General features: G+C 37.3%; 1 protein-coding gene across 4 annotated transcripts in view; it reads left to right on the top strand.

Annotated features, from left to right (window-relative positions):
• GRM5 (glutamate metabotropic receptor 5) overlaps nt 1-15906 on the top strand; it is a 489232-nt gene that overhangs the window by 453299 nt on the left and 20027 nt on the right. The gene's annotated exons all lie outside the window — the stretch shown is intronic.

Here is a 15906-nt window from a genome sequence, read left to right as displayed (position 1 = left end):
TTACATGCAAGTGCAGGCCCAGGAGGTGTCGGGATTGCTTCCCTATCCTTGAGCACCATTCCCACTCCTGGGCAGCTGCAGCTATCACAGTAGCCATGACTCCCCTCCCTTCAGCCCTTGTCCCTCACATGCATGTAAGAAACAGGAACACCCCAATCTCCCTCTCCTACCCCTACCTCACTTTGTTCTTATTAAAATCAATTGATTTTAAAACCTGAGAGAAACGGGAACTAAGCTTCTTTGCAAAATTTAGAAACACTTTTTATTTGTTTCTAAATAGTCCAGAGACAGAGGATTGAGAAAAGGGGGTCAAGTTTTATGTGCAGAAATAGGACAGCAGGGATTAAAAGGGCACTGAAGGTGAAGGAAGAAGACTAGAGGAAGAAAGGAGGGTGGCAAACATAACAATTTAGTTGAGATAAGAATTGGTGAATGAACCTCTATGTGCAACAGAAGGGAAGCCTAGTTTAGATGGAGTTGGGTTTGCATAAATAGTACTGCCTTGCCTTTGATAAATATTCCCAATTTTACTATTTTCACAGCTGCATTCACACAACAGGCATTTGTTGAGCAGCTGCTATATGCCAGGCCCCACTCGAGGTGCTTGTTGAAAGAAGACATGGCCTTGCACCCATGAAGTTTACAGTCTAGTGAGAGACAGGCAATAAGCTAGTAAGCAAACGGATATGTAATTACAATTTGTAATCAATACAAAGGAAGAGAACAGGCTCTATTAGAGATCAACAGGGACACAGGCTAAGATGAAATAAAGAGCATCACTTTCAAATGTAGCCCAAATCACAGCAGCATAAGTTAGAGTATGTGAGAGCAGACAGATCATGTGTACTAAATCTGGAGGGAGGTAAAAATCAAAAGTGCATTAATTTACAAGAATGAATAGAGATTATACTGGTTATGTCTCATATGAGGATTCATGGTTTCGTAAGTATCAGGGCACATGTGGAGAAAACAGGACAAAATATTTTGTATCAAAGCTATCTGGGAAAACATGCCTGGTTATAGAAATCATTAGGACAGAAAGAGATGACAGGTGTAAAAGTTAATAGGTTGAACAAATGGCATTACTAGTATTTGTGGCCAGCATTTTAGTGAGAAGCAATATGCATCACAGTTAACTAATCCAGTATCCTTGGGTGAGTTACCCAATCTCCCCGCGTCCTAGCTCGTCCTCATTTGTAAAATCAGGAAAATAACAGTACCTAATTCATAGCACTGTTGCAATGATGAAATCAGTAAATTCAGGTACTTACGATGTGCCTGGCATATTCCAAGTGCTCAGTAAATGATGGCTCTTACTGTCAATATTACCCAGCTTAATCTGACACCAAAGCTTTTCTAGTAGTTCAAGTACAAAAATGTACAGGAAAAAATCCCTGTTGGAAAACGACCCATCTGTCTTTAGAAAGAATAAATTATTTGTCTGAAAATTTCTCAGTCCTGAAAGAGAAGCCAGCAACTTTTGATTAATGCTTTACTGAAATGTTTCTTTAAAATGGTCTTATTCTCTAATGAAGACATTCCCTCTAGTCAACATTTTGTTCCTCCCTGAAAAGTTTTCTCCATCGAAGGTGTTGCACAAGCTTGTAAAGCACCTCAGGACTGGCTTTAAAGTGTGTGTCATCCTGGGTTTCTGTTACGTGTAAAACAAGTAACAATGTTGGAGAAAAGTTCACAACAGCAAGGCAATGACTTATGATGATTCATATGTGAAAACAAGTTCTCATCATAAGTGGGATTAAAATACATCCTTTGGGAATTCTCTGAAAGCTTAATGAAAGGCTTTGCTCAATACAAAATTTAACACATTTCCATAACATTGCTATGCTGTAATTTATTAAACTATTCTCCAGTGGTTGGTTTGTTCTCGTTCTGTTTTGGTTTTGCTATTTTCTATAAGACTAAAGGAAAAAAATCTTTGTGCAGAAATCTTTGAGCTTCTGTTGAATTATTTACTTAGAATAAATACTAAGGAATATGAATAGAATTTACTGGGTCAATATAGCCGAATCTTTACTTTTTAATTGCTTATTTGCACTGCTTCCCCACCTGTCAAATTCTAACTTCCCTTTATTTTTATAGAGCACAGTGTAATATGTTACCTGGCAGCTTCTCAAATACTTTTGCAACCTATGTTCACTCCTGACATTATTTTATGAGGCTGTTAATCATGATCAATTTTTGTTTTAAGATGAAATCTTTGAATGAATCAAGTTGACATTTCAAGTCTGGGCAGAAGATGTTTTTCTGTGTGTTGAGACCATGAGATCTGAGCGAATAGCTAGTAAACCAATCCAATCTATTGACTTATGTATGGATCTATAGAAGGTTGAGGGATGAGGTTGAAGTAGGGAATTACTTGGCAATATCACAGGATAATATTGAACTTTTTAAATTTGGCCTTATTCTTTTTCCTTCTAAACTGAAGATCCATAATGACTTTCCTTCTGACTTCATCTAGAATTTTCCTCTAATCAATTTTACTTGGAAGCTTGACTTGGGCATTCCTTCAGCAATCTTTGGAACACATTGGAGCTGTTAAAATATTCTACCACCTCGTCCCTGCCTGTCTTCTGACACCACGCTGCATCCCACACATCCACACTGATTGTCAGCTCTTCTCAGTGATGCCTCTTTTACAGCCTTCAGATTTTGGGCGTATATCTGTCTAGGTAAACTCCAGCCAGAGAAATGGCAGCCTCTTTGCATGTCGGCAGGGGGCCTGCGGGGTGATTATTCCATTTGGCCGTTATGTAGTCAAATTTGACCTTTTAAAAAATAAGTTTATATTGTGCTCAAAGCCTAGCTGCACTAAATACACACTATTACCTTCATGTATGACCTTTTCAGTCTCTCAAGTGTGTTATCAGATTATTTAAATAAGGGAGTTTTTAGCATAAAATGAAGAAAAAAGGAACTTGTTAATAGAGAGCATGAGATTTGGAGGTAAAACGCCTGGTTTCTAATTGTACTTCTGTGACTTACTAGCTATGGGGTGTTGGCCAGATTGTGAAGCTTTCTGCACCACGGGGTTCTTTATCTGAAGGATAGGGATGATAATTACATTATCGAGTTGCTTAAGAAAATTAAATGGTATAGGAAAATGTTTTCTATAATACTGTAAATGTTATTCAAATGTATGTTACACATAGCATAGTTTATCTCTTCACTTTATGAATACCAGGATCCAAAATTAGGACGGTCCTGAAAGCAATGTGGCAATAAATCTGGAAAATAAAATGCAATGTGCAGCATTCTGCCTCATACATTTTCCCTGAGACATTTCAAATATATAAACTGTGTTTCTGAGTGATCAGTAAAGATATCACCTATGGGTATGTGTTTGATTCAAACCTTGCCTGAGGTCCAAAAGCTGAGATCTTGGCTGGCATTCAAGGAACCAACATGGGAACAGGGTTGCCTGTGCTCAAAGCTGTTACAAAGCTTTGTATTGGTACAAAGGAGAAGTGGATACAATGACTAGAACAAAGTCAAGATTAAAAACTAAAGTCAGAAACATTCTGGCCACAGCCAGTGAAGCAACGGGAAAGAGAGAGCTAAGAAATGGAAACTGGCTCCAAAAGTTGCTATAGCTGGTCTCAAGTAGGACGGCATCTGGAAGAGCATTCCAAAATCATTATTGAGCAGAGCCAGGATCACTTCTACACAGATCTATCACTGACTATTTATGGATAAGCACATAAGGCCACTGATATTTTTCTTTATTTTGATTTTCAAGTCACTTTCCAGTTCTAATCACATAAAAGGTCATTGAGAAAAATATCTGTCAAATATGTGTAAACCAAGGCCAATTCTTCAAATATATGGGACCAAAAGCTTTCCCAGAGTACTGACAAGGCTTCAGTGCTATGATGTGAGTTATTTCTCATCACTTAATCGGTTTGAGAATATAAAGCTAAACTCGCAGTAACTGCTTATGACTATAGTTAGCATAGCTTCCAGTAAGTGAACAGGAGTGTTTGTACCATGGTTATGAGGGCCAATTGTCAGGCTTCTCTAAGAGTGGATTATTAAGAAAATAGTACTTTGTTTTACCCAATCTATCTCCCTCATTTTTTGTTGTTCTATACAAATCTAACTTATGAGGACTCTTACATGTATTTTATATTAATGGTACATATAAAAAAAGAATGATATTTAAAAGAATACAAACATCTAGGTAAAAGTAAAGTATTTGTTAGGAGCTTGTTTTTTAGAGTCTTCATAAATATACACACACTTACATACAACTTATAAATATCCAAACCTAAGTAAATGCTATAAACAACTTAAGAAATTCTTAAACTCATCCTTGGTAAAGAAATTAATGAAACCAAGTATAGCAGGTAGTAGGCTTCTGCATCAGAGAATCTAAAACCTAATTCAAAGTCATTTCAATGACAAGGAAATTAATCTCACACAAAAAAAGAATGTCTGTCTGATACTAAAAAGGCTAACTCAGTGGCTCAGAGGACCACAGTGGCTCAAGGACCTGCATGTCTCAACCTTTCCACTCCAGGATTTTATGAAACATTGGCTGAGCTTCTCTCATGCCCGCAACAAGGGTGTAGCATTGTCAGATGTTACATCAAGACAACTGTCCACAGCAAAAAGGGATCACGTTTTTCCAGTGTTTTATTGCGACAGTGTTTCGCTGTTTGCCAATCACTATCTCTTTTGTCTTTTCTTACTCCCTAAGCTCTCTGCCTTTCTTTGTTCAGGCTGCTGTCACAATAATATCATAAACTTGGTGGTTTATAAACAATGAACATTTATTCCTGACAGTTCTGGAAGCTAAGATGTCCAAGATCACGGTGTTTGCACATTTGGTGTCTGTTGAGGGCTCTCTTTCTGGCTCAAAGGTGGTGCTTTGTTGTGTACTTACATGGTGGAAGAGGCAAGGAATTTTTCTGGGGTCTCTTTTTTAAAAGCATTAATCCCATTCATAGGGGTCTGCCCCCATGGCCTAATTAAAATACTTCCCAAAGGCCACACCTCCAAATAGCATCACCTTGAGGGTTAGGATTTCAAAATAGGAATTTTGTGGGAACACAAACATTTAGACCACAGCACTGCCCAAATAGGCTATTTCATTTTTCTACTTGCACTTTTAAAAAAACTCAAATTCTACCCATTCTATCCTATTCTTATTGACTGATTTTATCAATAATTCTAAGATCATTTGGCATGAGCTTGCTGATTCGTCCTCATTCCCACCTAAAAATTTCTCCATAACTTGATTCTTCCTTTATTCATTCACTTATGCATGCCTTCATTCAGCAAATATCACCTTAATAAGCTGGCAATGTCACAGGCCCTGAGAAAACAGCAGTGAAGAAAAGAGTTCAAAATGCATGCCTTAATAGAGCTTGAATTCCATTGGAGAATTCAATGGAAAACAGAGAATAAATAAAATAAATGGGGAAAACAGAGAATAAATAAAATAAATGAATAAAATATAAATTATGTCAGATAAGCCCTACTGATAAAAGTAGGAAATGGTAATGGGAAGAGTAGGGTGGCAGTTGCCTTTTAAAATGGTGTGGTCATGGCAGATGTATTGAGAAAGTGACGTTTGCGCCAAGATTTGAAGGAAGAAAGTTCTGAGGATGCTTTGGGAGAAAGCATTGATGGAAATGGCCAAAGCAAAGTCACCATGGTGAAAGGCTGTCTGGTGTCTTCAAGCAACAATAAGAAGGCTAAGTGTGGATGAAACAATGTGAGCAAGGGAGAAAAAGTGAGTTATGGCATTAGAGAGGCAAAGTAGGGGTACAGGAAAATGATATAGGGTATTGTACACCATTATAAGAAATGTACAATTTACTCAGAGAGATGAATAACCATTTGAGAATTTTGAGCAGAGAAGTGATATGAAAATATTTTTATTTTCCCAGGAGTGTTCTGCTTGGTTTGTGGACGTTGGAGTGGGTTGGGTTGGGGTGAGAGAAGGTTAGAAAGAAGGACAGAAGCAGAACCAGTTTAGAAATCTATTACAATTTTAAAGGATGATGGTGGCTTGGACCAAGTTAGTAAGTATTGGTGAGAAATGATCAGATTCTAGGTATGTTGTGAAGATGGAGTCTGCAGTATTTTCTGGCTGATTATGAAGTGCAAGTGAAAAAGTATGTTCTTTCCTCCTTTTTTTCCTACAATTATTTTATCTCAAAATTCTCTACATTAGTTATCCACTTTCTTCAAAAATCTTTAAGCTTTTCTCTCTTCTTTGGTCGCTTGACCAAATTCTACAAAGGATCTTCAGTTTGCATTTGCTATTAAAAACAAAATAAAACAAAGAATAACAAAGCTCCTTGGAGATTTGCTAATCCCCAAAGTTACCTTTCCATTTCATTCATTTATTCATACAAGCATTCACTCAGAAAATGTTCGTTGAAGGCTTATATAATACAAAGCACTATGTTTGGGTTTATTCACCTTGATCATTTTTTAAAAACTCTCTAGTCTTCCAGGTTTATGCTCAAGCTTTGTCTTAAAACTCTGCCTTCTTTACTGCAATTTTAATATGAAAATCCCTTATATTCATGGGATTTTCTATGACATTCGGAGTGACTTGTCCTATAATTACCTCAAATGTCCCTCACTTAATAACTTTTTCTTTTTTTTCTTTCTTTCTTTCTTTTTTTTTTGTTTGCTACTTCATTGGTCAAGATAAACTCTTTTCCTTTCATATCATTTTTCTTTGTTTGTACCATATTTCTACTCTGAAAAATAGAAAATAGTTGAGAAAAAAAAAGGATTAAAATTTGCTTTGTAAATGGGATGCATTTAAAATGGCTTGAATAAGAGATTTCCTTAAAGAACAGACTCCTACTCACTTACTCCCAAACCTTACTTTCCTGCCCCATTAGTGTCCATTCCATATTGAGTTACTAAATTTTACACATAAAACATATGTGAAATATGAAACATTTTCCATCTCCCTTTCACAGACTTCTTAAAGAGATCATGTTGTGTTTTTCTGCCTCTGAATAATTTAAAGCACCATAGAATAAAGTAAAATATATACACCATGGTTTCTACACATGAGAAAATATCTCACTGTGGTTTTTACTAAGTTGAATGGCAACTAGCTCGGGACTGGAGAATGAACTGGCTGGTGTAAGAGTCCACAAGGATTAGCACAATGCTCCTTCAAGGAGTAGAGTATGGGGCATAGTAGAAGTCAGTGTGGAAGAGAAGGTGGCAAAAGAAAATTATTTCTTAAGAGAATTTTATCTATTGGAAAGAACAAAGCCTTGAGCAGGAGAAGCCCTACACAAAATTGTAGGGTCAGAGAAATATGCCTCTGGTACATTTTTCTCATGTACTGTCCCTTTCTTCCCTCTACTATTGTGAACTCTTTAAGCTCTCTTTCCTACTCTACTTTAACCAAAAATAATTCTCAGAGAGTTTGCATTGTCTATCAACAAACATCTCTCCAAATATGCCATGCATCCAAGCCTCTCCTCACCCACGCAGGATGGACAACCTTTACTCTTTGGCCTCAGGGGAAGGTGAGAGAAGAATTCATCAAGAGATTCTTCCTAGAATCTCAGAGATAGTATGCTGGGAAATTCCACTTATACAAATTGTTCTTTGCCTCATCCGCTGGACCTTTCCCTTCCAAACCATTCAAAGGCCCTGTTTATAATCCCCATTTGATGATAACCACCCCCTCTTCATCTTCCATCTCATCACTAAATACTTTATTTACGGCCGGGCGCGGTGGCTCACGCCTGTAATCCTAGCACTCTGGGAGGCCGAGGCGGGCGGATTGCTCAAGGTCAGGAGTTCAAAACCAGCCTGAGCGAGACCCCGTCTCTACCATAAAAATAGAAAGAAATTAATTGGCCAACTAATATATATATATAAAAATCAGCCGGGCATGGTGGCTTGTGCCTGTAGTCCCAGCTACTCGGGAGGCTGAGGCAGGAGGATCGCTTGAGCCCAGGAGTTTGAGGTTGCTGTGAGTTAGGCTGACGCCACGGCACTCACTCTAGCCTAGGCAAGAAAGCGAGACTCTGTCTCAAAAAAAAAAAAAAATACTTTATTTACTGTGTTTATTTTAAACTGAAACCCAGGACATCACTTCCCCTGTGGCCCTTTCAAGTAAGGCTACTACTTATTCTTCTGTCTCACATGTTTCACAGGACACACAAGGGGAGGTCAGCAGCTCAGTGCTGCTTCCAGATCTATTCCACACCCTCATACATAGAAATGTAAAAACTAAACTCTCATTCAGTTGAGACTCATGACATCTCATTATCACTCTACCTTTTATTAAAACTTTGTTTATAACTACTATCTACTGGCAACTTCTGGGTTGCCAGTAGAATTTCTGTCCACTCCAAGCTCTGCCATCATTCTGAGTGACTTTAGTGTCCATATAAAGGACAAACCACTACCATAGCTTCTTTTTTTCCCCAATTCTAATGCATTTTACCCATTCTACTCCTGGTCACTTACCCAAACATATTGCCTTGCTCATCCTCACATAAGGCATGTTTATTTCCAATACCAAACATTCTCCTTTCCTTCCAGCTTCAGGCATCATTCCCCTAATACCAGCTATTTCACCTAATATGCACATTTATTCTTTCAATTTCTTCATTTCATCCTAGTCTTTCAACTCATTCTGAAATGCAGAGTCAATATAGAAATTTCAGTAATCCAATGTTCAGTAGATATTGGTACAGAAGAGGAAATGAAGTGAAATAATAAAATTTTTGATCCAAATCATTATAAATAAATTACATCTACTATCTAATCCTGAGTGATTCTTACCCCTATATCTTTTAGATTTATCAGATGAACATGGACTCTTACAGAACTAAGTAAAGAGGAGTTAGAGCTTCCTGGATAAAGAATGTAAAAGAAAACTACAGACCAATATCCCTAATGAATATAGATGCAAAAATTTTCAACAAAATCTTAGCTAACCGAATCCAGACACTTATCAAAAAAATAATCCACCACGACCAAGTGGGCTTCATCCCAGGGATGCAGGGATGGTTCAACATACGCAAATCTATAAATGCAATTCACCACATAAACAGAAGCAAAAACAAAGACCACATGATTCTTTCAATAGATGCAGAAAAAGCTTTTGACAAAATTCAACACCCTTTCATGATATGAACACTTAAGAAAATAGGCATAGAAGGGACATACCTAAAAATGATACAAGCCATATACGACAGACCCATAGCCAACATCATACTGAATGGGGAAAGATTGAAATCATTCCCACTTAGAACTGGAACCAGACAAGGCTGCCCACTATCCCCACTTCTGTTCAACATAGTGCTGGAAGTCTTGGCTACAGCAATCAGACAGGAAAATGGAATCAAAGGTATCCAAATAGGGGCAGAAGAGATCAAACTTTCACTGTTTGCTGATGATATGATATTGTATCTAGAAAACCCCAAGGATTCAACCAAGAAACTCCTGGAACTGATCAATGAATTTAGTAAAGTCTCAGGATACAAAATCAATACACAGAAATCAGAGGCATTCATATACGCCAACAACAATCTAATTGAAAACCAAATCAAAGACTCAGTTCCCTTCACAATAGCAACAAAGAAATTAAAGTACCTAGGAATATATTTAACCAAAGAGGTAAAAGACCTCTACAGGGAGAACTATGAAACACTGAGGAAGGAAATAGCAGAGGATGTAAACAGATGGAAATCCATACCATGCTCGTGGATCAGCAGACTCAATATCATCAAAATGTCTATACTACCCAAACTGATCTACAGATTCAATGCAATACCTATTAAAATCCCATCAGCATTCTTCACAGATATAGAAAAAATAATTTTACGCTTCGTATGGAACCAAAGAAGACCCCGAATATCAAGAGCAATTCTAGGCAACAAAAACAAAATGGGAGGCATTAATATGCCAGATATCAAACTATACTACAAAGCTGTAGTAATTAAAACAATATGGTATTGGCACAAAAACAGGAATATTGACCAGTGGAACAGATGTGAGAATAAAAAGTGGGCAAAGGACTTGAACAGAAATTTTTCTAAAGAAGACAGAAGAATGGCCAACAAACATATGAAGAAATGCTCAACATCTCTAATCATCAGGGAAATGCAAATCAAAACCACAATGAGATATCACTTAACCCCAGTGAGAATGGCCTTTATCAAAAAATCTCCAAACAATAAATGCTGGCATGGTTGCGGAGAGAGAGGAACACTCCTACACTGCTGGTGGGACTGCAAACTAGTTCAACCTCTGTGGAAAGCAATATGGAGATACCTTAAAGCGATACAATTGAATCTACCATTTGATCCAGCAATCCCATTGCTGGGCATCTACCCAAATGATCCAGTGACACTCTACAAAAAAGACACCTGCACTCGAATGTTTATAGCAGCACAATTCATAATTGCAAGGCTGTGGAAACAGCCCAAATGCCCATCAATCCAAGAATGGATTAATAAAATGTGGTATATGTATACCATGGAGTACTATTCAGCTCTAAGAAACAATGGTGATATAGCACATCTTATATTTTCCTGGTTAGAGCTGGAACCCATACTACTAAGTGAAGTATCCCAAGAATGGAAAAACAAGCACCAGATATATTCTCCAGCAAACTGGTATTAACTGAGTAGCACCTAAGTGGACACATAGGTGCTACAGTAATAGGGTATTGGGGAGGTGGGAGGGGGGAGGGGGGCGAGTATATACAAACATAACGAGTGAGATGTGCACCATCTGGGGGATGGTCATGATGGAGACTCAGACTTTTGGGGGGAGGGGGGGAAATGGGCATTTATTGAAACCTTAAAATCTGTACCCTCATAATATGCCAAAATAAAAAAAAAAAAGAGGCCGGGCGCGGTGGCTCACGCCTGTAATCCTAGCTCTCTGGGAGGCCGAGGCGGGCGGATTGCTCGAGGTCAGGAGTTCGAAACCAGCCTGAGCAAGAGCGAGACCCCGTCTCTACTATAAAATAGAAGGAAATTAATTGGCCAACTAATATATATACAAAAAATTAGCCGGGCATGGTGGCACATGCCTGTAGTCCCAGCTACTTGGGAGGCTGAGGCAGGAGGATTGCTTGAGCCAGGAGTTTGAGGTTGCTGTGAGCTAGGCTGACGCCACGGCACTCACTCTAGCCTGGGCAACAAAGCGAGACTCTGTCTCAAAAAAAAAAAAAAAAAAAAGAAAGAAACAATGGTGATATAGCAACTCTTGTATTTTCCTGGATAGAGCTGGAACCCATTCTACTCAAGAATGTATCTCAAGAATGGAAAAACAAGCACCACATGTACTCACCAGCAAATTGGTATTAACGGATCAACACATAAGTGGACATACAGGAATAACATTTATCAGGTGTTAGGCAGGTTGGGGGGTGGAGGGGATGGGTATATACAAACATAATGAGATGTGCAATGTTTGGGGGATGGTCACACTTGAAACTCTGACTCGAGGAGGAAGGGGGGCATGGGCAATATACGCAACCTTAACATTTGTACCCCCATAATATACTGAAAAAAATAAAAATAAAAAAATTTTCCCCTAATAAAAAAGTTAAATAGGCCGGGTGCAGTGGCTCACACCTATAATCCTAGCACTCTGGGAGGCCAAGGCGGGCAAAAAAAAAAAAAAAAAAAAAAGAATGTAAAAAACAACAACAACAACAACAACAACAAAAAATCTTCACAGAAGATAACTAGACCTTATTTTTATTTCAAAACAAGTCATTTTGAAATTTATAAAACTATTCTGACAGTTTTTGTGCCAAGAACCAAAGTGTCAAAGCTGTGTCAAGCACAAATCTAGAAATCTAGAGTTTATGGGAAAATCTATGAAATATGTCAACTTGGATGTCCCACCTTCATCTCAAACCCAGTATTCCAAAATAAAGATATGTATTTCTCCCCACAAATGTACTCCTTTTCCTGTGTTTTCTTAGTTAATTGCACCACCCCAAACCGTAACTGGCATAGCATTCTACACTTCTCTCTCTTACCTTCATCATCTAATAAGTCCTATTCATTTTGCCCCCTGAAGAGTTCTGAAACTATACTTTTCATCCATATTGGCACTGCCCTAAGGCATTTCTCATCATCTCTCTCACATGCATTGTTGTAGTTGTTATTTTTCTGACTCTAGTTTGTTTCTCTCAAGTCCACAGTATTTTATTTAAATGTTAACTCCGACCATGTTTTTACCTAGCGTAAAGATCCCACAGTGATATCTCATAACCTATAGTAAAATTCACCACCTTTTACGTACCTCTCCATTTGTGTTCCCTTTATTTACCTTCTCTTATTTTACACTTCCATTCCTACAATTAAAAATTCTAAGCAGCGTTTCTCCATATGTACCAAACTGCTAAGCTTCTCTACGTGTTTGCACTGGATTTTTCTTTTCCTTGCCTACCCGTCTTTTTACAATGTACTTCTACTCATATTTTAAGATTTAAGTATTATATTATATCTCACTGAAGTTTTCTCTGCCATTCTTGTATGGATTAGGTATCGCTTCTTGTATTTTTTCTTATAATACAATTTCTCACATAGTTTAGAAGTTGTCTGTTAACATTTCATTCTCCCACTCTAGACTGTGAACTTCTCAAAGGCATAGTGAACCATGTGCTCCTTATCACTGTGCCCAGTGTATGGAGTGCTCGGAAAATGGTTTTGAATGATGTACACTAATCCTGTGTCGTACATGTATAGGAACAAAATGTAAACTCCTATCACTAGATCCTCCACTGGCTGCCCTTGTTAACTCTGCTACTCATTTGCAAAATGGGGTCAAAAAGAGAAAAGGTAAATAAGAAGATTTTGCAGTTTTGTTTCTAAATATAGTAACCTAGTTACTTACAGGGAAGTTTAATGGAAATAGCTTCAGAATCAGAGAGACCTGATTTCTAACTTTGGGTTCCCTACTCATAAACCGTGTCAGCGTGGGTTACTAACACTGATCCTCAGCAGTATCTGCCTCTCTAGTAAGAGGATAATAGCACCTAATTTGTAAGGTAGTCTTCAGAATTGAGGATAATGTACAGCAAACAGCCTAGCACACTCAATATTCTGTCATTATTATTTCTATTATATTACAACATTGAACATAATTATAATAAACTAGGCATTTTACTTGAGAAGTGAGTTAATACTTGAAGGCACCTAGAACAGTGCTTCACAAGTAAGTGTGTGTGTCAATGTGTATGTCTATTTTAGTGTATAAAAGATACATAAATTTATTAAATAGTGCCCATCAATCCAAGAGTGGATTAATAAAATGTGGTATATGTATACCATGGAGTACTATTCAGCTCTAAGAAACAACGGTGATATAGCACATCTTATATTTTCCTGGTTAGAGCTGGGACCCATACTACTAAGTGAAGTATCCCAAGAATGGAAAAACAAGCACCACATATACTCACCAGCAAACTGGTATTACCTGAGTAGCACCTAAGTGGACACATAGGAACTACAGTAATTGGGTATTGGGCAGGTGGGAGGCGGGGTGGGTATATACATGCATAATGAGTGGGATGGTCACACTGGAAACTCAGACTTGTGGGGGGAGGGGTAAGGGCATTATTTAAAACCTTAATATTTGTAACCCCATAATATGCTGCAATAAAAAAATTATTAAATAGAAGAAATGAAATTTTTAAATTGATATTTTATGAGCTATAAATCTGAAAAGTATAAACTATTTTTAACTTGACAGTTCCATATTTCTGAAATAAAGTCAACTGAAAAGAATTCTATATGCACTGTGGAGACTATTAAAGCACTGCTAGTTACTTTGAACAGCACGTTATTGGTGGATGTAATAATGAGTAAGTGAATGGATGAATGAAAATGTGGTCTACTTAAGTATCTGACAAACATAATTAAGCTGTAATCATAGACAGGCATGAAGGGTCCCATCTGAAAGCCAAAATGAGCTTCCCATTTTATATTAATGTCATTTTCATCTTGCTTTGAATACAAAACTACTTGGAAATTCCAAAAAGTCTATGGTATCTCTTGCCTTATTAGAAGGAGTTCTTTGTTATTGTTTGTGTTGTTTTCTCAGTGAAAGCTTTTATCAAAAGATGTTCATATTTCAAAAATGGAAGTCACCTGGCAGAATGCATATGTGGGCATGAGAGAGAAAAGAGATAGAAAGAGAAGAGCATATAAGTGTGAAGATTGTAGGTTTCTTAACACATGTATGTAGGATTTAAATAATTAATTGGCAATAAGTCTAACAGGATATCTTCAAAAATACATTAAAGATCCCTTTGTAAGGAACTGAGTGACTGTCAATAATTCATTATTAATTATATTACTTTTTAAATTTTAAGCTGTGGAGCAGTAGTTTGGTTGTTCAATCCAATTCCTAAATAAGCATAAAATATTTTGCGTGGAAATGTAGAACATCATTTGATGATTGGTACTTCACAAAGGATTCTCTTCTGAGGAATTTTCTTTGGTAAAATGAAGGCTACTCAGTCTAGTTTGGTCTGATGCTTCACCTCCATTAACAGACTCTTTAAGTTCTTTTTCTCTCTTCTTTATGGTCTATATCTAAAGTTACGTGCATGCATACTTCTTCATCCCTTCTTCACCCCACTATTCTATAAGTCTATGAGGCAGGGCCTGCAGATTATTATCACTACATCTGAAGTACAAAGCCCATTACCTAAAATTTAATAGATGTTCAACTAATGCCCACTGAATAAGTTAACCTATGGCATCCATTTAGGTTGATGTAATGAGCCATTTTTATTCAAATACTAAATACTTTCATGTAATAACAGTTTAGAAGAGAAAAAGGGTAAGAGGAAAGCCTCTTCCCCAGAGCCAATAATGATCTTGATTTTGTTGCATTTTGTTTTATTTTATATTATTTTTGAAACAGTAAGAAAAGAAACTAAAAAGAATGTGACTATATTGAAGCAAACAAGTTGTATGACAGTAGCTCACTTTATCATTGCCTATTGAACACCAGGAACGTGGATGAAGTGGTACACTATCAGGCTCTAGTTTCATCAGGGAAAAGTAAATAAAGTAATAAAACTGTAATTGTCTTGGGACCCAGAAAGCTCTGCTGACAGTTACCCTCTAACAACTACACTTGTGATGTTAGTGGAGTCAGTTAAATAAATCACAGTTTCCTCATTTGGCAGATGAAAATAACAGTGCTTCTTTACCTACCCCACAGAGTTAAACAGATGAGTAAACGAGTGTATTTCTGAAAAAGCATGTTGGCTCAAAAAACTGTCAATGAAGTATAATGACTCATCTTGATGCACCATGTAACAGACTAATGTTGGGACTCTCATAACTTATTTTAGATGAACATCTAGTACCTTCCAGGCATGGTGAACTGCCAATTCAGATACAAAAGCTGTTTGAGTCACACTGTAAACTGTAGGCAACCCAACACTGACTGTCAAACTTCAACTTAATGGTTAAAGAAACTTTTCACATACAAGGAATGTGTATTCTTTCTTCTGTTATTTCCAGTGTCTAATATTCAGACATAGTACCACTCAATGGAGATTCATTAATGATAAGAATTAGTTTTTCTTAAAAATCTTGATAATGGAAGACAACACATTATGACTAAAGTGTTGGTTCTAAACTTAGGCTCCCTGTGTTCACAATCCAGCCCAACCACTCGCTGTGTGTCTTAGATCAATTTACTTAATCCTTGTTACAGTCTTAGGTTTCTTTATTAGTAAAATGGAAATAATAACAGAGCCTCTGCCACAGGGACATTGGTAGAAATTAAATTTAGGTAAAGGTCTAGTACGGTGTCTGACACATGGTAAGCACTAAATAAATTCTAATTTATTGATTGATATTCAACTTTTTCTGAAATGCTAAGAATTGTTCCTTTACCATT

This window comes from Microcebus murinus, chromosome 4, assembly GCF_040939455.1.
Source record: "Microcebus murinus isolate Inina chromosome 4, M.murinus_Inina_mat1.0, whole genome shotgun sequence".
In the NCBI taxonomy this organism is placed as follows: domain Eukaryota; kingdom Metazoa; phylum Chordata; class Mammalia; order Primates; family Cheirogaleidae; genus Microcebus; species Microcebus murinus.
Note: the sequence above shows the minus strand (reverse complement) of the source record. Positions and strands in the feature narration are given on the sequence as shown.